Here is a 25,097-nt window from a genome sequence, read left to right as displayed (position 1 = left end):
TTATTGTAGTGTAGAATCAGACTCCTATGTTTGCGCAACAAGTCTTTTCCATATAGGGAAGATCCTTATTAATGGGCGTATTTTCCAGAATCCTATTTGTGTTAGAATTCTATTTATGATGGGATTATACAAGCTAGGGTCAATCGTGAGACGCAAGTCGTTTCCTTTTAAGATTCCTTAGAGACCACATAATGACCAAATTAGCGTCACGTGGCCCATTGGTCCGTCCACTCCGGCCCAATCATACCGGATCCATCCACATACCTTGACCTGTTAGGCCCATACAAATGGACCCATCATCCATAACTCTAATCCGTCATCTTCACTATTCTTCCTCTTCAATTGCCCCCTCACCCTGTGAGTCTATACTCTCTGAGTGGACGGACACGCGGGGTGACGGTTGAACTTTTGACGAATGCCCCTTAGTCTGGACAGGCTGGCCTAGCGTAATTAATGATGGACATGTGGCGTTTGCTGAATGGTTGATCACGGGAATTGAAACGCCCCTTCATCTTCCGCGTCGTTCTCCCTATATAAACTAAGATTTCTTCTGTTCATTACTTTACTTTCACTGGAAACTCAAGATCAGAGTGCACCCGTCACTCTTGTCAGAAGCCTGTACCATTCAACCATTGCATCAGTCAACATTACTTGTCATCATTTGAATCTGTCCTAGTAAGCATCTCATCCTTTTTACTTGAAGTTTTTATGCATTTACACTTTTCTGAGACACTTACATGTCCATCAACCATTATAGTATTATTAGTCTTAGGCTTTATCGTTGCGTGTAGGTCATGTCTAGTGCATCAAGTAACCAATCGTTTGTCCGCGATGGAGCGGGCTACGATGAAGTGTACCCGTTAGGTCACAAAGACCATGACAGTCCCAGTGAGAGGAGTCCGTCAACGTCCTCTTCAATGGATGAGGATTCAAAGATTGGAGAAATCAAATGCTGACTCTAGTGACGGTCTGATGGATGTTGATCCTCCGATCCAATCCGTCATAGGACCTGATGGGCTTAGAGAGTTCATCCTTTTACCCTTATGGATGGTCAACGACTTTAATTCCAAAATCAAAGAAACACACTTTAAAACACTTAGGGATAAGTTCCAAATACCCGACAACATATCTATGCGTCTACCCTACAAAACTGAGAAGTGTTATTATGAGGGTCTTGAAGACTTAGGGGTTTATGAGCCAATGCTGAAGGCAGGGCTCAGGTTTCCATTAAGCACCCTTCTCCGTCGTCTCCTCCAATATCTTGGATTGTCCGTCAACCAAATTTCCCTTAATGCTAGGAGGGTTTTCCTTAGTGTGAAGGTCCTGTACGGCACTATGTCTGACGGGGCATGGAGGTCGACGATGGAAGAATTCTTCAACTGTTACCGTCCTGTTGAGATTACCCAGTCCAAGGGCATGTACAACTTTGCGCCCAGGAGCCCGTTATTAAGGCTTATTTGTGAGAATCCTGACTCCAACATAGATTGGAAGAGTCGTTATTTCTTTTTTGAGGGAGACGGGTGGATGTGTCTCCCTGGTGACACTGAATTCATGCCCGTTGACAAAACATGGGGCATAATGCCACCGTCGGGTATGCATATGTCAGCAAACATTTGTTTATATTTTAACTATTCTGCAATGCATAACTATCCATCTTCCTATGCAGCTCGGGACCGTCCTCCACTCTCAATTGAGCAATTCAGCTTCTTGGAGAATATTTTTAACAAAACCAAACTTGAAGAGAGGATGTGGGCCAAATTGGTCAACCTAAACACGTTCAATAGTATTGTGACAGACCAGAACCGACCAAAGCTGCCCTTCGATACGAGGCCCAAGTCCAAGCACGTAAGTCCGTCACCTTCAGCTTTTTGTCATGCTTATTCAATCTTCAACATCCATCATCTATTTTTTACAGAAATGGATGCTGCTAAGAGAAGGGCTTATATCAAGCAGTAAGCTGCCATGCAAAAACAATAGGGGGGGCAGACCAAGAAAGGATCAGATTCAGCCAACCCGTCTTCCAAAAGGCAACTTAAGAAGACTAACCATCAGCCCCTGAAGTAGCCCAAAGATGTTCCTGAACCTGTCTTAGGGTTAAAAGCCGAGGGGAAGAAGACGGTTTCAAAACCCGTTCACGGCAAGGGAAAAGGACTTATAACGGGTTCTGTTCCTTCTGCTGAAAAACCACCCATCCTTCTCCGTGAGGACTCGAAGTATGCGTTGGAGTAGTTTTTGTCCATCATAACGGTTGGCGATTATGAAGACTTGAGCAACCACACAACCGAGGCCATGGGGTAGACAGGTCTCTTCTGCATCGCTCAGGTAACTTCGCAACCGTCTGCCTTTCTTCCTGTCAACATATCTAGCTACTAACTTCCTCTGTTTTCAGTCCATGTTAATGACGAAAGGGCTGATGGGCCGTGCCTTAACCATGAGACAACTTTAGACCGTCTACGGGCAAAGGCAACTCTGACGAAGGATGAGCTTAATGAATTAAAGTCTTGGAAGGTGGTCCAAGAGAAAAAACTTGCTTTGTCTGAGGAGGCTAAAGGTGAACTTGAAAAGTAGACGGAGCTGTTAAAGAAAGCCCTGGCAGATAAGGATAAGGAAATTAAAGATGCTAATGACCGGCTCTGTCAAGCAAAAGAGGAAGCGATATGTGAGTATCATGATTCTGATGCCCTTCTGGCAAAGCTTGGAGGTTCTTTTGCTGAAGGCTTTGATGATTGCCTTCGTCAAGTCAAGGCTTTTTATCTGGATCTGGACTTATCCAGTGTTAACATTGATGCTCCAACCCCGACCTCCGTTCAGCCCATCCTATCTGAGGGTACAGATGAGTTATTTGCTGATGACGTTCTTGGTAGTGGAGAGAAAGTTCAAATTGAGGCCACTACCCATCACCCTGCTGTGCAAGAGGAGAATGAGAAGAATTCCTTTGTTCAGCAGTAGCTTTTTTTTTTTTTTTTTTGTAAACATCCTTGTAGAACGATGTTAACTATTCTATTTGTCATATATGTACATTTCCCTTTAAGGGCTTTTATTTATTTTTACTTGCTTATTATTTTGCTTGCAAGCTTGTTTCGTAATTTTTTGCAATGAGTTCGTCCTGTTTGATCCGTCTATGTTGCCAATGTTTATTTATGCCTTTGAACTCATTTTGTGGATGACGGCTTTGAACCCTTCTGCCTTAGGCTTTTAAGGCTGTTCATAGTGTTTACAAGTCATGACTCGGTTTACTTTTAGATAGACCCGTCCTTCTTGGATGATCCGTCCATTCTATGGACTTAGTGAGTTTCCATCCTTTTTGGATGATCCGTCCATTCTATGGACTTAGTAAGTTTCCATCCTTATTGGGTAGACCGTCCTCATTGTGGATTTTGATAATGTGTCCGTCCTTCTTGGATAGACTGTCCACTCTATGGACTTTGTAAGCTTCCATCCTTTTTGGATGGACCGTCCACTTTGTGGACTTTGATAATGTATCCATCCTTCTTATATGGACCGTCCACTCTGTGGACTTTGTAAGCTTCCATCCCTTTTGGATGGACCATCCACTTTGTGGACTTTGATAATGTATCCATCTTTCTTGGATGGACCTTCCATTCTGTGGACTTGATAAAATTCTCACCCTTTATGGATGAACCGTCCACTTTATGGACTTCGTAGAATTTTCATCCTTCATGGATGAACCGTCCACTTTTTGGACTTGAATACAGTTTTCATCCTGTGGACGAACCATCCATTGGACTTTGATAAAATTCTCATCTTTCATCGGTGAGTCATCCACTTTATGGACTTGGTAGAGTTTTCATAAAAAGACCAGTCATATCTGAATATTCCTCGTATTATTAAACCAAAAATTATTCTTTAAAGGAGAAGCTTAAAAACTTAAAAAGAAAAAATAAACTGTTTAGATAGTAAACTAGAAAACTGGAGAATATTGCAATAATTAAATTAAACTAGCAAAATGTGAAAAAACTGAGAATCTGTTGAATGTCGCTTTCTACTGGTAGTACTTTCTTAGGTGCTCAGTGTTCCATGGATGGGGTAGCTTTTGCCCGTCTAGTGTCTCGAGGTGGTACGTGCCTTTCCTCTGCCACGACGTAATTTTGTAGGGTCCTTCCCAGTTTGGGCCGAGCTTCCCTTGGGTAGGATCTCTATTAGAGCCCATTACTTTCCTAAGGATGAGATCTCCAACCTGAAAGTCCCTGTGCCTAACTCTGGAATTGTAGTGCTTGGCCATGAGATTCTGGTACCGTGCCAATCTCTATTCAGCTGTAGCCTTGATTTCGTCTAGTAAGTCTAGCTGCAGGCGCTTGGTCTCGTCATTCCTCCATTCGTCATGATTGTCTACCCTGTGGCTTGTGAGTCCAACTTCGGCTGGGATGACTGCTTCACTCCCGTACGCTAGTCGGAACGGTGTCTTCCTGGTGGGTATTCTTGCTGTTGTCCGATATGCCCATAAAACGCTCGAAGTTACTCCGGCCAAATGCTCTTTGCCCCCTTGAGCCAAGTCTTGATGATCTTGAGCAAGGATTGGTTCATAACCTCCACCTGTCCTTTGGCTTGGGGGCGGGCGGGCGATAAGTAATGGTTCTTGATTCCAAGCTTTGAACAGAAGTCCCTGAACGCGTGGATGTCAAACTGCTTTCTGTTATCAGAGACAAGCTCTCTTGTTATCCCATATCTGCAGATGATGTTCTTCCAAACAAAACTCCAAATATTCTTCTCCGTGATAGTGGCTAAGGCTTTGGCTTCCACCCATTTTGTGAAGTAATCAATGCCAACTACCAGGAACTTCAACTGCCTGACTACTGTAGGAAAGAGGCCCATGATATCTAATCCCCATTGAGAAAATGGCCATGGGGCCGTCATAGGGGTTAGTTCCTCGAATGGCTGTCTGATGGTATTGCTGAACCTCTGACATTTGTCGCAGGTTTTGACATAGGCTTGCGCATCCTTTTGCATGGTGGGCCAGTAATATCCTACTCTAATTAGCTTGTGTACTAGTGATCTTGCCCCCGAGTGGTTTTCATAAATCCCCTCATGAACTTCTCTCATGACATATTCTGCCTCCTCGGGGACTAAGCATCTCAGATATGGGCGGGAGAAGCCTCTTTTATACAAAACATCCTTTATAATAACGAATCGCAAGGCTTGGACCTTTAACTTCCTTGCGGCGTCCTTCCCGTCTGGTAGCATTCCATCTTTTAGGTAGGAGATCAATGGCGCGGTCCAGTTGTTTTCAATACCTATCTCCCGCACACTTGTACCCTCATCAATAAGCGAGGAAGTTTGGACGAAATATAATACCTGATTGGGGACAAGCATGTGTTCTGTTGAGGCAGCCTTAGTAAGTCAATCGGCGCTTTCGTTCTCTTCCCTTGGGATTTGAACGATCTTGACTTGGAGACTACCAATTCGGCCTTTCACCTCATCGAGGTATCTCCTCATTCTTTCATTCTTGCATTTGTAGTTGTCGTTGACTTGATTGGTCACGACTTGGGAATCGCAATGTATGATCATGTTTTCGGCCCCTGTCGCTCTTGCGAGGTCTAGTCCTGTGATCAAGGCTTCATATTCTGCCTCGTTATTTGTCGCATGAAATTCGAGTCGGATCATGCATTCTATCTTATCTTCTTCTGGGGAGAATAGCACTACACCGGCCTCACCTGCTTGCCTATTAGAAGATTCGTCCGTGTAAATAATCCACAGGGGAATCTTTTCTGCCCCCTGGCTGTCCATAAGAGTGAACTCTGTGATGAAATCAGCTACAACCTGTCCCTTTACAGCCGTCCTTGGCCGGTAATGTATGTGGAATTCACTCAATTCTACGGCCCATAAAGCTATCCGTCCTGTGGCTTCATGGCTATTCATGACTCTTTTTAGAGGCTTGTCCGTTAGGACCACAATGGTATGGGCTTGGAAGTACAGCTTGAGTTTTCGTGCCACAGTTACAAATGCGAAGGCCAGCTTCTCCATCTGGGGGTACCTCTCTTCTGCTCCTCGAAACGCTCGGCTTGCAAAGTAGACGGGTCTCTGAGCTCCATTTTCCTCTCTTACCAAAGCGGCACTGATAGCAGCTTGTGAGACGGCTAAGTATAGGTAGAGCTCTTCTCCTGGCCTGGATGGGCTAAGTAATGGGGAGATGACAGATATGACTTTAGGTTTTCAAACGCCTGTTGGCACTTGTCCGTCTATTCAAATGACTTCTTTAATGTGCGGAAAAAGGGGAGGCATTTGTCCGTCGCCCGTGAGACGAAACTATTTAATGCCGCTATTTTGCCATTCAAGCTATGCACCTCCTTGATCGTCTTTGGTGGAGCTAGCTCCATTATGGCCCGTACTTTCTCTGGATTGACCTTTATACCTTTTTGAGATACCATGAATCCTAGGAACTTCCCCGCAGTGACTTCGAATACACACTTGCTCAGATTTAGCTTCATATTGTACATTCGGAGCGTGTCGAAAGTTTCTCGGAGGTCACTTTAGTGATCATCTTCCCTTCCGCTTTTCACTAGCATGTCATCTACATAAACTTGCACATTCCTCCCAATTTGGTGGATGAACATCTTGTCCATCAATCTCTGATACGTCGCCCCTGCGTTGTTGAGTCCGAATGGCATTACTTTGTAGCAGAAAAGTCCCCGGCTCGTCACAAAGGAAGTTTTTTTCTTGATCCGCTTCCTCCATTCTAATCTGGTTGTAACCAGAAAAAGCATCCATGAAGCTCAGAAGTTATTGTCCTGCGGTTGAGTCTACCAAGGCATCTATCCGTGGGAGTGGGTAACTATCTTTTGGGCATGCTTTGTTGAGATCCGTGAAATCAACGCACATCCTCCATTTTCCATTGGCCTTTTTAACCATAACCACATTTGCCAACCAGTCGGGGTAATACACCTCCCGAATGAAATTTGCATCAAGCAACTTTTGAACTTCTTCAGCTATAGCTTTGTCTCTTTCCTGAGCAAACACTCGTTTTCTTTTTTGGATGGGAGGTGATGAGGGCAACACATTCAAACTGTGTACTATGACCAAAGGGTCAATCCCTGGCATGTCCTCATGACTCCAGGCGAATACGTCTTGGTTGTCCTTAAGGAAAGTCGTGAGCGCTTGTCGTACCGTCCGACTTGATAATGTACCCATCTCAGTCGTCCGTTCGGGTTTTGATTCATCAAGGGTTATTTCTTCTAGCTCCTCAACCGGCTCTGCTAGTGCCCTTTGTTCATCTATGCACAATGCTTGTTGGTGATTATCCATTTCTAACATGGCAATGTAGCATTCGTGTGTAGCCACCTGATTTCCCCGCAACTCTTCTAGTCCATAATCTGTAGGGAATTTGATCATTAAGTGGTAGGTTGAAGTTACAGCCTCCCACGAGTTGAGGGTTGGTCGTCCGAGAATGGCATTGTAAGCGGATGAACAATTAATCATGAGGAATGTTACGTTCTTGGTGATCTGCTGCGGGTAGTCGCCTACCGTTACTGACAATGTGATGGTGCCAAGGGGGAAAACCCTTATGCCTCCAAAACCAACGAGGGGGCATTTATCGGGACCAGCTGTTCTCTGTCGATCCTCATCTGCTGGAAGGCCGGGTAATACAATATGTCTGCTGAGCTGCCGTTGTCGATCAGAACCCGGTGCATGTTATAATCTCCTACTCGTAGGCTAACGACAAGTGCGTCATCATGCGGGTGGTGGAGCCTTCAAGTGTCTTCTTCTGAGAATTTGATTACAAGGTTGTCAATTCGTGCCATCTTAGGTACGGAGCCTGTCAGCTGGACGTTTTGGACCATTCTGAAGTAGGTTTTACGGGCTTTTTTAGACGACCCGGTTTCGGCTAGGGCATTCATTCTTCCGTCGAGGGGCTTGCTCCTATGGTGGATCCGTCCTTTCCTTACAAACAAACATTTGCAGTTTCCCTTGTCTTATAAGAGTTTCTATTTGCTGCTTCAAATCGTAGCAATCAGCTGTGTCGTGTCCGTGATCACGATGGAATCAGCAATATTTATCCCTTGACCTCTTATTGGGATCTCCCTTCAGCTTGCTGGGGAACGTCAAAGCTCCTTTGTCTTTTATCTACATCAAGACTTGGTCTATCGGGGCCGTCAGTGTGTGAAACTTGCGAATTTCCCAGCGTGGGGTCCGGAGCATCGGTCTTCCCGTCGTTCTCCGGTTCTAGCCATCTTTTGACACCTATCCTGTCGAGCGTCTTCTTGTCTTTCCCTTTTTCTAGGCTTCTCTTCTCGGGCCAATAATGCATCCACCGCGTTCATATATTTGGTAGCCCTGTAGAGCACATCCGACATGGTTTTTGGATCGTTCTTATATAGAGAAAATAAGACTTTTCCTTTCCATAGGCCATTAGTGAATGCTGCTACGAGTATTTTGTTGTCCACTTCATCGATTGAGAGGGCCTCCTTGTTGAAACGAGTTATGTAGGACCTCAGCGTCTCGTCCTCCCTCTACTTTATGTTCATCAGGCATGTAGTAGACTTTTTATACCTATGTCCCCCGATGAAGTGCGATGCAAATTGGGTGCTTAACTCCTTGAAGGAACTAATGGAGTTGGGCATCAACCTGCTAAGCCAGACCCTTACGGGGCCCTTCAGTGTGGTGGGGAAGGCCCTGCACATGATCACGTCCGGTATCCCTTGAAGGTGCATGAGGGTCTTGAAGGACTCTAAGTGATTCAGTGGGTCTTTGTTTCTGTCTTAGTTTTCCACCTGCGACATACGAAACTTTGGTGGAAGGGGGAAAGAGTTGACTAACATGGTGAATGGTGAGTCGGTTCAGTGGACCAGATCGTCGAGATCACTGGACACTTTACCCTTGAGTGCATTCATCATGAAGTCCATCTGTTCTCTCATCATCTGCATCTCCGTGACAATGTGGGGCGGAGCCGTATCGACAGTTGATGGACGACTCATATCCTGCCTTTCGGGTCTGCTTAGGGCATTACTTCCTTCCGGCCCCTCCCGGTCCCTTCGTTCAGCACTGGTACCTTCTTGATCCTCCTCTTGGATACCCATGGCTACGTTCTTCTACCGTAGCTGCTCCTCTAGGACTTCATTCTGTTTGGTAAGGCGTTCCACCGCTTCTGTGAGGGTTTGGACCTGTCTCTCCAGGGCAGTGGGTCGCGGCTCGTCTCCTTGAACGTTGTTGGTAGTTGCCATCGAGCGAGTAAGTACCATGCAACTCTTTGTCCGGGAAGCATTTATATGGCTTACAAATTGCTGTCGTTTCCCACAGACAGCGCCAATTGATGATGCCGTAAAAATCACCAGTGAGCCACACAATCCTCGCGCACTCGAAGCAAGACCTGCACAACAAAAAGAGAAGACCAAACAGAGAGCACCGATGTGGTGCCGGCCAAATACCCTCCGAAGGTCAAGTTAAAACTATTCTCATAACTCTAGAGTGCTAGAGAAGGGTAAATTATGCGTACCTGTTTTGTGAGGGTCTTTGGGTTTTTATAGTAGTATAGAATCAGACTCCTATGCTTGCGCAACAATTCTTTTCTATATAGTGAAGATCTTCATTAATGGGCGTATTTTCCAGAATCCTCTGTGTTAGAATTCTATTCATGATGGGATTCTACAAGCTAGGGTCAATCATAAGACGCAAGTCGTTTCCTTTTAAGATTCCTTGGAGACCACATAATGACCAAATTAGCACCACGTGGCCCATTGGTCCGTCCACTCCGGCCCAATCATACCGAATCCGTCCACATACCTTGACCTGTTAGGCCCATATAAACTAACCCGTCATCCATAACTCTAATGTGTCATCTTCACTATTCTTCCTCTTCAATTAGTATATTAATTCATATACGCAATCTTTCTATATATATATATATATAGCATGCCATGAGCATCCTCTTGTATCATCAAATCAACCTATATTCATCTTCACACTCAATTCGAAGCAACCTCTTTATATGTTGATGTTGAGATGATAATAATGGGGATGTATGTTTTTAGACCCCTTAAAACACAATTTGTTTAATCTAATATTAAGCCAAGTTGATTAACAAGTTCATTAATAAGATCTAGGTTAAACACATTCAAATCATATCATGTGAATAGTGTGGAAAAGTAAATAACACAACGATACGATAACCCAGGAAAACCAAACCGATAAAAAACCTAGGGAGGATTTAACCTAGCTATTCTCAAGGTAAAACAGAGCCACTATGAAAGAATTGAAATTTGTACAGTAAAAATTAGACCACTAATATCCTATTGCTACCTCATGTAGAAAACTTACTACCATGACCACACGATAGCTCCGAGTCCACGGACTACTTCTTTCTTTGATCCACAGCAACCACAAGTTCTCCTACTTGTGTTTTTCTTTAAGCTCTTGAAATAGCAACTGAAGAGATCACCAAGTTCTTAACATCAATCTTGATCTTGATAACCCTCAGTATGTATGAAGGTAAACACCTCTAGATCTCACAGAAGATTCACACACACAACATATCAACAACCTCTAAAACGTGGCTAGGGTTTTTCCTTTTATACTTGAAGCAAAACATAAAACCCTACACGTCATATGGGCTTGGGCTGAGTTGGAAATTCTGTAGAAAAAACAATCTGCATAAGGTTCGATCGATCGAGTCTAATTTTCAATCGATCGGGCCTTGCAGGTTTAGTCCAATAAATTATGCAATTACTTGAAGTTTTGAGCAGCCTAAATCTAGACTCTAAATTTTGATCATGGTTTGCCAATCCATTACACATTGAAATTCTAATACATTTAGTTCCTAAAGTCTTAGAACCTAACAAACTCCCCTTTTGGCAATCCGTGACAAAACACATAACAAAATTGAAATGCTCAAAGTTACAAAGCAACCCATTTAAAAATTAACAAGCCCAAAAGCAATTCAACCTAACTTCTATCTATCAGTTGCCAGTGTAGACAGCAACACGACTGAATAAACATGTAACCTGTATCTTCATGAAACACTCAACAAACACATAAACGCATGTGTGGAAAATATAAGTAAAACAAAATAAAATTCTTGATTTCACAAAACAGAAAATAAAAGATAAATATCATGAATAACCTCAAAATATAAATCAATAACCAATGTAGCACATGTGAAACAAGAAACAATAAAATAAACATAAAACAAAGTGTCTCCCTCTAACATATACAACCCATAAAAAATAAATACATCAGGATCAAAACAAATACATCATGAGCCAAAAAAATATACATCATGAAACTCCTAGATAGAATCTAACCACCAAAAAAAAAAAAAAAAAAAAAAAAAAAAAAAAACTAATTCTATCTCCATCAATATGTACTCCCCCTTTTTGTGACGAATTGCTAAAAGGAAATCAAGGCTCATCATCAAAAGGAGGTGGTGGAGAAGACTGCCGAGCACTCGCCAAATCTGCATGCAATGCCTAAAGCTCCGTGATCACATGCACCAAAAGCTGTCCATATGCCGCCTAAATGGTCATGATAGTATCCAACATACTCCAAATGGATGAATCACCCGAAGAAGAAGGTGGAGGATTAACAATGATAGTGGGATCAACAAACTGCTCAGCTATGGGGTCACCTGAAGAAGGAGGATGAGATGCAGCACCTGTGGAAGACTTTACTCGAGGGCGTTTAGAGCTAGCTTTCATTTGAGCTACTCTTTGCCTAAGGAATGTGGCACCTATGGGAGCTATGATATGGACAAGCTCAGATGCAGGAAACTCCTCTAATCCTAAATATAACAAAATCCTATGGATTAAAAACAGGGAAGAAAAGACCATGTGACTTAGAACTACTCCTATGGACTTCAACTAAAGAACAAATGAAAAGAGAAGGAAAACACATAGGAGCATAAGTCACAAGAGCATACAAATAAGCACATCTCTCAATAGAAATGGTGTGCAGATGAGAGATAGGCCAAATCGAATGACAAGAAATCCGGAAAAACAAGTAATTGAGCTTAGTAAGCTCATGGGAGGTGATACGAGGATCAGTACCCCAACTAATGGAAGTACCGGTGAGATATGACATAATGTCATCGAGAGGAGGGGTTTCAGAATAAGGGTACACAGGTTGTCGTACCAAAGGTACCCTAAGAGCAGAGGCCACTACTAAAGGAGTAATGACATACTCTTCACCCCTTATCCAACTCATCACATAGTGAGTGTTGGAATCATTAGAGTGGACAGAGAGGTTCGAATAGAACTCTCTTATCAAGGCAGCTGGAGGAGGGTACTCTATATCCATAAGAGGTAACCAGCCCCTACGCTTAAAATTCCTCCTAATCTCCCCACCAAGCTCATCTAAAATCACCTTCCGCTCAACCCATACAAATGTAAATATATTAAGCTTCTCATAGGTCTTTTGGTTTTTCTCAAACCTAAACCTCTCACTATTGAAAGCCGAGGTAGAGGGGGTGGTGGTGGTTTTCTTGTTGGCTCTAGTTTTCCCAACCATGATGCTAAGGGTTGGAAAGGAAAGACAAAAACAAAAACCAAAGAAAAAAAAACAAAGAAAACCCAAGGCAGACTACATTAGAGAGGTTTAGACAAAACAATAATAAAAATAACAATCTATATGGTGCATGACATGAATGCACATATGACGCGTGCCCTAATGCATTGAAATTTGTTCAATTATACATTATAAACCAACAATTGACTTGAACATAGAGTTTTAGAACAAGAACCCCAGATTTTGAAAAACCCAATTTCAAAAATCGCAACAAATTGATCAATTTATCATTACACTAGTTAGATAACATCATATAATGACATAATCAATCAATAACACAAGTCAATTTCATCAATTTTAGCCCAATTGAACAAAATCCCCAATTTCTTAAACTTTCAAGCCCTAGAATTTCAAAATTTTCCCAAATCACAAAATGAATCAAATTAACACATGGGAATCATGTTAATAACATCTAGAGACAAAAACCCAATGATCAAATGTGAGAGAAAACAACTTAAAATTCAAAAACCCCAAAAAGTATGAGTTTGAAAATTTCAACTAAAATGCATGAAAAATGTGAATAAACTGAAAAAGAAAGGGTAAAAGTGACTTACAAGGACAAGAAGACAAAAACCCTTGAGAAATTTTAGGAAAAAAATGACAAATTTGGCTTGGATTGGATCAGTCAAAGAGGAACAGTCAAAGAGCTTTTGAAAAGATTTGAAAAGTGTGAAGAATATGTGAGAGAAAAACCTTTTTAAAAACTCAGTATGAATTTCGATCGGTCGAAAATTAGATTCGATCAATCAAAAATCAATTTCAATCGATCCAGCATCAATCGAGCCAGACAGATTCAAACCTAAATTTTAATCGCATTTTCGAACGGTTGAGCAACAGGTTCGATCGATCGAAAATCTAGAAAACTCAGATTTTTGAAAAACATAGCATTTTAATGCAGAAACTCCTTAAAGCACATTGTTTTATAAATGAAATGCATGGGTATGAGATGAAAAGTTTTTCAAAAACACTTGAATTCAATCCAGATCTCCCAAAAACAAGTTTTCAACCAATTTGTCCTTAAAACTCAACCATTAAACATATTTTGCATTAAAATCAGGGCACATTTAATCTTGGATGGCCACAAAAAGATCACATACAATATTATGTACTAAGTTTAGTAAAGAATAATTTGTGTAGTGTGTACAACTAGCAATAACTTAAAATACATGTGAGATGATATGTAGATAGTAATCAATCACAATTTCTACAAAATTCATCACATAAGTTTGAAAGAGACTATCACATAAGTTAGATCACACACAATATTATGTACTAAGTTTAGCAAAGAATAATTTGTGTAGTGTGTGTAACTAGCAATAGCTTGAAGTACATGTGAGGTGATATGTAGATAGTAATCAATCACAATTTCTACAAAATTCATCACATAAGTTTGAAAGAGACTATCACTTAAAGAGTTATATCATATAACTCTCACATCTCCTAGAAAATAAGCTTGCAATCATGTAAGTTTCTTGTTTTTGCTTATAATGTATACACCAATTTTATTTGATTTGGAAATTATTAAAATAGCCAAGGTAATGTACACACCAATTTTATTTCATTGTGAATTGATTATAGCCCAATAATGTACACATCAATTTTAGCATTAATTTGAGGCTACACCTTATGTTCTTTTAATACATGTGCTACACTTTCTCGAGCACAGAATCTTATGATATGCACTAAGGTGTTCATGATTGGCTAGTAAACAGTGGTGAGATGGTTATTTATGCCTTTCTCATAAAGTTCAAGTCCAAACAATCAAAAACATGTGACTTCAAGATCAAGATCAAGTGATCAAAAACTATAAACAACTCCCACACTACATGCACTACAAAGCTAAAACTAGTAATGTGCAGAAAAATAAACTCATCCAAGCTAAAAAAGATATATAAATATGTTATGTAAAGATAATATGGCCAGCCTTGATTACAAGACCAAGAATAATAATGCAAAACACATTTTGCCTTCTTTTCCTATCCCTTTTTTTAAAAAAAGAATAACAAAACAACCTATCATGAAATGCATGAATGTTATGCAATGTAAATCCTAAAAACAAAAACAAAAAGAACAAAGAAAAATGGTCACAAAGAGAATAGAAATAAAGCACAAGGACCATGTCAAAAAGACTCAATTAGATTGAGACTTTTACATCCAAAGCCTTTTAGATGCAACTTTAGCATTGGAGTTATTATTCTTATTAGAATGATGAGCAACTCCAAGATTGGAATAAAGGTTTAATGCCTTTACCAACTCACTAATAAATACCATAGGATCTTGTGCTTAAGGCACAGATACTTTTGGCTTATTTGCTTGCTTTACAGCTTGCAACTTGAAACAATTTGGACGAATATGTCTAGTCTTTCCACAAAAATGACAAACCCATAAAGGTCTATCATACTCCTTATCCTTAGGGAGAGTGGGATTCTTAGGCTTAGACTCTTTAAGATCGACTCTAATCTTCCTAGGAGATGTAACTCCTACTAGTTTGACAATCTCACTCATGGGGGGCTCAAAAGAAGAAACAAAGTTTGTAGAATGAGTTTTAAACATAGAGATGCTATCTTCAAAACCTAGACCAGTTTTTTCTAAGGGAGACTTTTGAATACTCAACATGTGTTCAAGTTTAGAACTAGCAGACCTATTTGTTTGTTCTCTAGCAATAGATAATTTAAGTTTCAAATTCTTAACTTTATCAAGTAACAACATGTTTTTAGTTTTCATCTTATCAATTAATTCATTAGCATTAAACAATTTCAACAACAAATTTTTCTTATTAAGTTCAAGAGAAGTAATTTTCTTTAAACCTAAGTCAACATTCATAGCATTCATTGCAGCAACCTTGCAAAGTTTATTATAAACTTTTTGCAGATCAGCATATTCAAAGAGTTCCCCATTAGAAGGGTTCTCATCAGCAACAACACTTTCATCAACTACAGTAGTAGCTATGAAAGTAATGAAATTTCTATCTTCATCACTACCAGACTCGTGATCAAAAATTTCATCATCACTAAGGGTTACAGCTATAGCTTTACCCTTTGATCTCAAGAATGTAGAACATTCTAATTTCACATGACCATACCCTTGACAACCAAAACATTGTTGTCCCAAAAAATTATTAGAGGTTTGACCTACTTTCTCTTTAGATTTATTTGTTCACTTCAGTGGGTTCATTCCTCTTAAAATTCCTAGGTTCAGCATTGTTTTTACCTCTTGCCCTTCTATTATTGCTCCTAAGAAAGTTTCTAAAGTTATTGGCAAGATATGCAATCTTTGTAGAAGAGAGTTCATCATCAAATCCATTCCCATCAACATTATCAACTGACTTAAGAGCCATTGATTTGGATTTGTTTGTCTTAGGTAGGTCTAGCTCATAGGACTAAAGACATCCTACAAGCTCATTAACAGGGATGGAGTGCAAATCCTTGCTCTCAGTAATAACAGTCACTTTGGGTCTAAAATCCTCAATCAAGGATCTAAGAATCTTCCTAACAATCTTAGGTTAATCATAAATTTCACCCAAATTATAAGCAGAATTAACAATATCATTAAGCTTAGCATAGAATTCATCAAAACTTTCATCATCAGACATCCTAATTCTTTCAAATCTAGTTGTTAACTGTTGCAACTTATTGATCTTAACTGCTTTTGTGCCTTCATGCACAATTTGGAGAATATTCCATGCAGTATGAGCAACCTCAACATTTGAGATCCTCTTGAATTCCTCCATAGAAACAGCATTAAAAATAGCATTTATGGCTTTGCTATTAAAAGCGGCTGCTTCTTTCTGAGAAGTTTACCACTCGCTTACAAGAGTAGTTGGTTTCTCCCATCCGTATTCAACGGAATTCCAAACTCTCTCATCAATTGATTTCAGGAATGCTTTCATCCTTACTTTCTAGTAGGCATAGTTGTTCCCATCAAAGTGAGGTGGGATCACAAGAGAGTGACCGTGTTCTATGACAACAGGGGTCAATGAACAACTCTTAGATCAAAGGATCTAAATACTAGAGCTAACCCGCTCTAATACCACTTGTACATTTTTAGACCTCTTAAAACACAAGTTGTTTAACCTAATATTAAGCCAAGTTGATTAACAAGTTCATTAATAAGATCTATGTTCAACACATTCAAATCATATCATGTGAAAATAAATAACACAACAATATGATAACCCAAGAAAACCAAACCAGTAAAAAACCTAAGGAGGATTTAACCTAACTATCCTCAAGGTAAAACAGATCCACTAGAAAGAATTGAAATTTGTACAGTAAGACTTAGATCACTAACATCCTACTGCTACCTCGTGTAGAAAACTTACTACCATGATCATTTGACAGCTCTGAGTCCACGAACTACTTCTTTCTTTGATCCACAGCAACCACAAGTTCTCCTACTTGTGTTTTTCTTTAAGCTCTTGAAATAGCAACTGAAAAGACCACCAAGTACTTGACATCAATCTTGATCTTGATAACCTTAAGTGTGTATGAAAGTAAATACCTCTAGATCTCACAAAAGATTCACACACACAACATATCAACAACCTTTAAAATGTGACTAAGGTTTTCCTTTTATACTTGAAGCAAAACATAAAACCCTACACATCATATGGGCTTGTGCGAAGTTGGAAATTCTGTAGAAAAAACAATCTACACGAGGTTCGATCGATCGAGTCTAATTTTCGATCGATTAAGCCTTGCAAATTTAGTCCAATAAATTCTACAATCACTCGAAGTTTTGAGCAGCCTAAATCTAGACTCTAAGTTTTGATCATGGTCTGCCAACACATTACACATTGAAGTTCTAATACATTTAGTTCCTAAAGTCTTAGAACCTAACACACTTCAGTTTTTAGATATTATATAAAAGTGACTCAAGTTTAAATAATTTTTAAACTTACTAGAAATGTCTTTTTTTTTTTGGGGGGGGGGGGGGGATGAACAAAATATATGGCATTAAGCATAAACACAGCCAGAGTTATATAAGTTCACTTTACCGAGTTTAATCATACATCTAATTGGATATTATATACGTATGAACAAACAATCGAGCCAGTAGCATATAAAAGCACTTTTTGTAACTATGGATCACCATGAAATCTATAGGCACTCAAACTAGGACATTCATAAAATTCTTTTCTTAGACATGATCATGCAAATGAGATTCTATGATTACAAGGTCACAATGAAGAAAATGCTAAAATAAAATCCAAACTATTATGAAATATGAATTGAGCTATAGTACAACTACAAAAAAATTTATCATACAAGCCTTACAAATTGATGTGTCTAAATTTTCAACACAAAACAAAAGAGTGATTCTACACCTACTACAAAATTTACTGCATAATCTTAGAAACTATTATTCTTTTTTAGACATGAAACAAAAAAGTAATTCATTAATGGGCAAAACTTTGGTACAAATTAAGTTCTCCAACCGAATTTAACCACATGGCTGGATTAACTACTACTACAAAAGTATTGTTATCTTTTCTAAAAACAATTAAATTCAACCATATTGTTCATTTGTCAATGAAACCACAATATTAAATTCAATTTGAGAATCTAAGGTATAACAAATAACAATTAATGAACCGTAACTAAATTTTACATTTCATAAATTTCTTTAGCATCCAATTAACGAGTGCCAAAGTGTATTGGTTAAGTTAGAGTTCTTTTATTGAAAGCGATAAGCTTTTTTGAGGTAGTTGCACAACATTCAAGTTAAGGGAGTTTTTTTTTTTTTTTTTTAATTAAACATGTTAATGGATGCTTCAAAGGCATTTGTTAATGAACTAGTTTTAGAAACTTTTATGGGAAAAGGAAAGAAAAAACAATTGAATTTTTTGACTACTTTTTATATTTTCCATAAAAGTGATATTAAAACTTTCTTGAAATGGTTCATTAACAAATACCCTAAGGGCATTCGTTAACGAACCTGCTCAATTCTTCTTTATCAAGTGCAATCAAGCACCCGTTAACAAAAACTATTTATTTATTATATTGTTGATGTGACATTGCATTCATTGTCTTGGTTAGTCTTTTATAACAAAATTTATATTAGCTTTTGGTCAACTTATTGCGTCACTACCCTAGGGTTGGGCTTGCTGTATCTCTTTCTTGTTTCTTACTTGCAAGTATGAGTACAGGAATGGAGAAGATGTCTGCGATATGGGAAAAGTTTTCGCTTTTGGAGTATGAAGGTAATAAGTTTGTTGTTTAGGATGAGACAATGTTGGAGGAATATCTTATCGCAACAAAGTTCTTTACCAAACGTGCTCTTAACATGGAGGCAATCGCAAAGACATTCAAACTGATTTGGAGAACAAGGAAAGGCTTGGAGGTGCGAGACATGGCCAATCATCTTGTCCTGTTTGCTTTCAAGGATGAAACAAATGTGGCTAAGGTTTTGATGGGTGAGCCATGGTCATTTGACAAACACCTTATGGCTTTACAGGAAACAAAGAGAGGTGAAGCCATCCAATCCTTGGAATTTGACTCTGCGTGTTTTTGGGTACAAATACATGATTTTCCCGTGGGATGCATGTTAGTTTCAACGGCAAAGGGAATAGGATCAGTGATTGGGACTGTTGTGGAAAGCGATGAGGACGAAGTTAATATGGGAGGTTTCAATTATATACTGTTAAGAATCAAGGTGGACATTCTCAAACCTCTTTGTCGTGGTCGTAAGCTGTCCTTGTCAAGAGGGAAAGAGGGTTGGGTGAGATTCAAATACGAGCAGCTTCCCATTATTTGCTACTGGTGTGGCAAACTCACACACAATGACAGAGATTGTCCGATAAGGACCCTAAGCAATGGTATACTGAAGGAGGGGGCTCAGCAGTTTGGTTCGTGGTTACAGGCATACACTTCCAATCCTTTTCGAAAAATGGTCATGAAGGTGGAAGGCTTGGAGGATGATACTTCATGGAATGGTCGGAGTGAGCATGACCATAATGAAGGGGGGACCAAAAGAGAAGGCACGCAAAGGGCTGATCATGGTGGATTGGAGCTAACAAGGATGGCAAATCGACGGCAACCACTGTTGGATGACGTTTGCCTCAAAGCTGTTGACTCTGACCCTCTCCCTAAGGAAACTCCATGTTTGCAGTCAATTGTCATGGTTACTCCGAAAATTACGGGATCTTCCTAAGTTGAGCAAAATGGTGTGGATATGGAAAGGAAATTCAGAAAAGCTGACTTTCAAGAACAATTAAAGGAAATTGATTCTGCTCTCACTATCTTTAATATGGTGATGCAACCCGTTAGTCCAATGCAGGAAGTTGGGCTTCCATGTGGCCTAAATTCAATTGAGCTTGTTAAGGAAGGCTTTTCTTTTACTTTAAGTGAGCCAAGTCGAAACTTAAACCCAAGCCCACGGGGAGGATGAACTTGGGCTTGTGCTTAGTATACTACTAAGCCTAGTCAAGGGAGTGGTGAATCCAGAGTACTTGGAACTAAACGCAGTGTTAGGGTTACTTTTGAAGAAGAAGAAAAGGAACGTGACAAGGGAAAGAAACAAGCAATGGAAGATGCATAAATCCAAGCGGTGGAGGCTGATTCTTAGCCCTACCGACACCAATGCTTTCCTTAGCTTAGAACTGTTAGGGGCTTGGGAATCGCCAGACAGTTCGAGAGCTTGTGGAAATCGTGCAAGCTGAAGGTCCCAAGATTATGTTTCTCTCTGAAACTTGGTCAGGTAGGAAGCACATGGAGAAAGTGAAGAGGGAGTTGGAGTTTGATGGTCTGTTCATCGTTCCTAGAGATGGAAAGGGCGGTGGGCTAGCGTTGTTGTGGAAATCGGAGGTGGCGGTGTGGGTAGATAATTTCTTGAAATTTCACATTGATGCGATTGTAAACGGTGGATCAAAGGAGGCGTGGCGGTTAACTAGGTTCTATGGGGAGCCCGATAGAGATAGAAGGGAGGAGGGATGGAATATGATGAGGATGTTGAGCTCGAGGTCGGACTTACCGTGGTGCTGTTTTAGGGACTTCAACAAGCTGCTGAAAGTTGAAGATAAACGGGGTGGTGCACCACGGTCACAGAGCCAGATGTAGCAATTCAAAGATGCCCTTGATCATTGCGGGTTTGAGGACCTTGGCTTCTCGGATCCTGCTTTCACATGGAGAGGTAGGCACCAAGGTGAATGGGTGTGGGAACGGTTGGACCGAGGAGTCGCAAACTACGATTGGTTAGCGAAATTTCCAATAGGTAGGGTTCGAAACTTATCATGTTTTTCTTTGGATCATTTTCCAATTTTGCTAACATTGGATTTAGAAGGAGAAAGGCAAAGGTGGAAGAGAAAGCCTTTTAGAATTGAGGCAATGTGGCTCACTGATTTAGGGTGCCATCACACAGTCTCAAGAGCCTGGGGGTCTAATCCGATTGGTACACCAATGTATAGGGCCACAAAGAAGCTGAAGAAATGTAAGAAGTTGCTGAAAAAATGGAGTAAGGCATAGTTTGGTAGTGTTCTAAGCCGGATCAGGGAAACTAAAATGGCTCTATGGAGGACAAAAGAGAAAGCAATGCAGGGAGGTGATTATCAAGAAGTGGTTAGGCTGAAAGCTGAGCTAAACTTGCTGTTGGATAGAAAGGAGCAAATGTGGCATCAACGAGCACATGTGAAATGGGTACAATGTGGTGACAAAAACACTAGGTATTTTCATGGTACAACAACCCAACGAAAAAGGAGAAATTTTACTAAGGGCTTAAAGGATGACCAGGGGGTGTGGCAAAGGGAGGAAGAAGCTATCTCGGCCTTGCTCATTGATTGCTATGGAAGCCTTTTTACCTCATCAGACCCACATAATCTGGAGTCATTTTTGGAAGGGTCCAAGCAGTGGTTACTGAAGACATGAATGCTAAGCTTGTTGAGAGGTACACAGCAAAGGAGGTGGCAATAGCAATCAAAGAGACGGCTCCATTGAAGGCCCCCGGACCTAACGGTATGCCACCATTGTTCTTTTAGACCTATTGGCCAGATATAGGTATGGACATAACTAAAGTAGTACTTTCTTGTTTGAATTCTGGTTCTTTGCTAAAGTTTATAAATCATACATTTATTACCCTAATTCCAAAGGTTAAAAATCCTGAAAGAGTAACTGAATTCAAGCCTATTAGCCTTTGTAATGTGATTTATAAGATTATTAGTAAAGTCTGTTGGGAAATTTAGACCCCGGTTGATAGAATTAACAAGTTTTTAATCCAAGTTTGTTAATTAGATTTATTATGAATAAAACTTGTTAAAACAAACAAACATCAATATCATGTCAAAATTATGCAATGGAAAAAAATAAATAAGACAAGATATGATGACTTAGGAAAACCAATGAAACAAACTAGTTTCACAGTAAAAAACTTGGGGGGAAACCTTCCCGAAAAGCAATCCACTATAGTAAAGAGAAGTTTCAGATCTAGTACAAAACCTTTGTCCCTAGACTCTACAATTCCCGTAGATGAACTCGTAGCAGAAACCTTCTATCGCTTCAGAACCTCTAAACTCTTCAATATATGAATGCTACCCTTTGATGACGGATCCCAGTACGTGACTAACTCCTTTGCACGAATCCTAGTACATGACTCATTCACCAACTTGAGGAAGAAGAATGTTGGCTGCAAAGTTCTTCACTTCATCAACAATGAAGATCAAGAAGCACTTGGTTACAAAACCCTAAGGCGCAAAGATGCAGTAGCTTCTTTCAGAGAGAATGGCATTGGTCACCTTTTGCATATGTTCTCCTTATATTCTCTTATGTGATGGCCTTTAAAACAAGCCTTATATAGGTCTAGGGTTGTGAGAAAAGAAACCCTACACATACATGTCATCATGGGCCGAAAATCAGATTTGAAAATCTGAATTCCCATAACCTCGATCGATCGGGAGTTGTCGAGTTTTAAACTTCGACAGATATAGCTATCGAGAAGCTATCGAGGAGCTGTCGAGGAGACAGGAGCTTTCTCAATCGATCCACCTAGTTATCGAGAGGTGTCAAGATTACGATAACAATTAACTGAAGAGCTCGATAGATAGCCTAGCTGTCGAGAGGTGTCGAGAAGCTGTCGAGCTATCTGTCTACAGGTGTCGAGCTATCTGTCCAACTTTAATGAACAGGTTTTCTTCACTTGTTTCTTGGTCCAATCTTCATGGCTTTAATACTAGACTTGAACAACATGTTTCTTGAAGTATTAAACACATCTCAGATCTACCCAAATACAAGTAAAGTGCGTTTTGTCAAAGAATAAGCCAATTACATAAAATAGTAACATATGTTCCTAACAGGTGAATCATATATCTCCTAACAAAGTCATAGCAAACAGACTTAAACCACTACTTAACTCTGCTATATTAGAAACACAAAGTGCTTTTACAGTTGGCAGGTTGATCATAGATAATGTCTTGATAGCGTTTGAACTGCTGTACCATATGAAAACTAGTTGCCTCGAGAAAAAAAAAAAAAAGGATTCATGGCACTCAAGCTAGACATGAGTAAAGCGTACGATTGGGTGGAATGGGTCTTCCTGAAGAATATATTGTTGAGATTGGGCTTCCAACAATCTTGGGTTAATTTGATTATGGAGTGTGTGACAACGGTTTCTTATTCTATTCTGGTGAATGGAGAACCAAAAGGAATGATTTATCCGAATAGAGGTATAAGGCAAGGGGATCCTCTTTCCCCTTACCTTTTCCTTTTCTGTGCTAAGAGATTGAATGCCATATTAAGGAAAGCTTCCATTGCTGGGGAAATTGAGGGGTTTTCTTTATGCAGACAGGGGCCAAAGATTACCCATCTTTTTTTCGTTGACGACTACTTGCTATTTTGCCATTCCACCTTAGTTGAATGTGAGAAAATTCAAGAGTTGTTTGCTATTTATGAAGCAGCTTCTAGTCAGATGGTCAACAAAAATAAGACTACTTTGTTTTTCAGCAAAAATACGGATGAAGAGTCACAGGAAGTTATAAAACGATCCCTTGGTGTACCAGTGATTTAGCACTATGAAAAGTACTTAGGGTTGCCCTCCTTTGTAGGGAAAAACAAGAAAGCTAGTTTCACATTAATCAAGGAATGAATTTGGGCACGTATGAAAGGATGGAAGGAGAAGTTTCTCTCCCAAGCCAGCAAGGAGATCATGATCAAGGCTGTCATACAATCGATACCTGCCTATTCCATGAGTGTGTTCAAACTGCCTACAAGCCTATGCAAGGACATTGAGGCAATGATAAGGAAGTTTTGGTAAGGGCAAGAAGAGAAGAAGAAAATCCATTGGGTGAAATGGAGTTCCTTGTGTTGTTCGAAGTCTGTGGGTGGTATGGGGTTTAGGGATTTTCAGCATTTCAACAACGCTTTATTGGCTAAGCAAGTGTGGCGGCTTTTTCACCAAAAGGATACCCTTCTCTATAGGGTGTTTAAAACAAAGTTCTTCCCAAGTGGGAGCATTTTTTATGCTACTATACCTACAAAATGCTCCTATGCTTGGCGAAGCATATTGCAGGCTAAGGAGGTTGTACAGAAGGGTGCTATTTGGCGAGTTGGAGATGGACAATCCATAAAGGTTTGGGAGCATCGTTGGCTACCTGATCCTGCAAATAGCAAAATAGTGTCTCCAAATTTGAATCATGCTATTTCACGGGTTAGTGATCTCCTAATGCCCAATGTCCAATCTTGGAATGTGGAGTTGATTGATCAGACTTTTATGGGATGGGAGGTTGAAGAGATTAAATAGATCCATGTTAGTGGAATTGGTCAGGATGATGCCTATATTTGGCCATTCACTTCAAATGGGGAATACTCTGTCCGTAGTGCATACCACTTGCTTGACTCAGGTTCACTAAAGGCTGAACAAGCCTCAACCTCATCAGCGGATCAAAAGGTTTGGAAGAGCATTTGGCGTATCCGAGCTCCTAATAAAACTTGCCATTTTATATGGAGAGCTGTCAGGGACTCTTTGCCAACTAAGGAGAATCACATAAGAGACACATTCCATTAGATGTAACTTGCTCTCTTTGTGATGAACAGCAAGAAACACTTATGCATGCTCTCTGGATGTGTGATTAAGCCAAGGCGGTTTGGAAATCTGAAGTAAATTTTGCTGTGATGTACAAGACCAAGTTTCGAACTTTCATGGATCTCTTTAAAGCGGTACTGGGCAGAGGGTTGGTCTTCCACGTGGCCTGGTTCTCTACAATTGCTTGGAGCTTATGGCAAAGACATAATAGGATTCGAGAAAAGCAACCTTCTTGGCCCCTTCACGGAGTCAGTAAGTGAGCGAAGGACATGGTGACATAATTTTTTGATATCCATAAATAGCCACCTAAACTCCAAAGGAGAGCAGCTCCGATCCGTTAGCTACCTCCACCAAATGGCATGTATAAAGTCAATTTTGATGCAGCCCTTTTTGGCAACTTGGGAATGGTAGGTATTGAAGTCGTTGTTCGTGACAGTGTGGGAGAAATAATTGTTGCCCTTAGTCAGAAAATCTGTGAGCCTCATTCAGTGGATGCTGCCGAAGCTTTAGCATGTAATCGAGCAGTTACTTTTGCAAAGGAGCTTTGTCTTTTTTCTATGATTGTTGAAGGAGATAGCAAG

General features: G+C 40.2%; 1 pseudogene; it reads right to left on the bottom strand.

The window, feature by feature from the left end:
• Positions 1–25,097, bottom strand: part of LOC115981384 — a 34,534-nt pseudogene that overhangs the window by 6,775 nt on the left and 2,662 nt on the right.

This window comes from Quercus lobata, chromosome 3, assembly GCF_001633185.2.
Source record: "Quercus lobata isolate SW786 chromosome 3, ValleyOak3.0 Primary Assembly, whole genome shotgun sequence".
In the NCBI taxonomy this organism is placed as follows: Eukaryota; Viridiplantae; Streptophyta; class Magnoliopsida; order Fagales; family Fagaceae; genus Quercus; species Quercus lobata.
The sequence above is the reverse complement of the archived record's forward strand: the minus strand, read 5'-3'. Positions and strand labels throughout refer to the sequence as shown.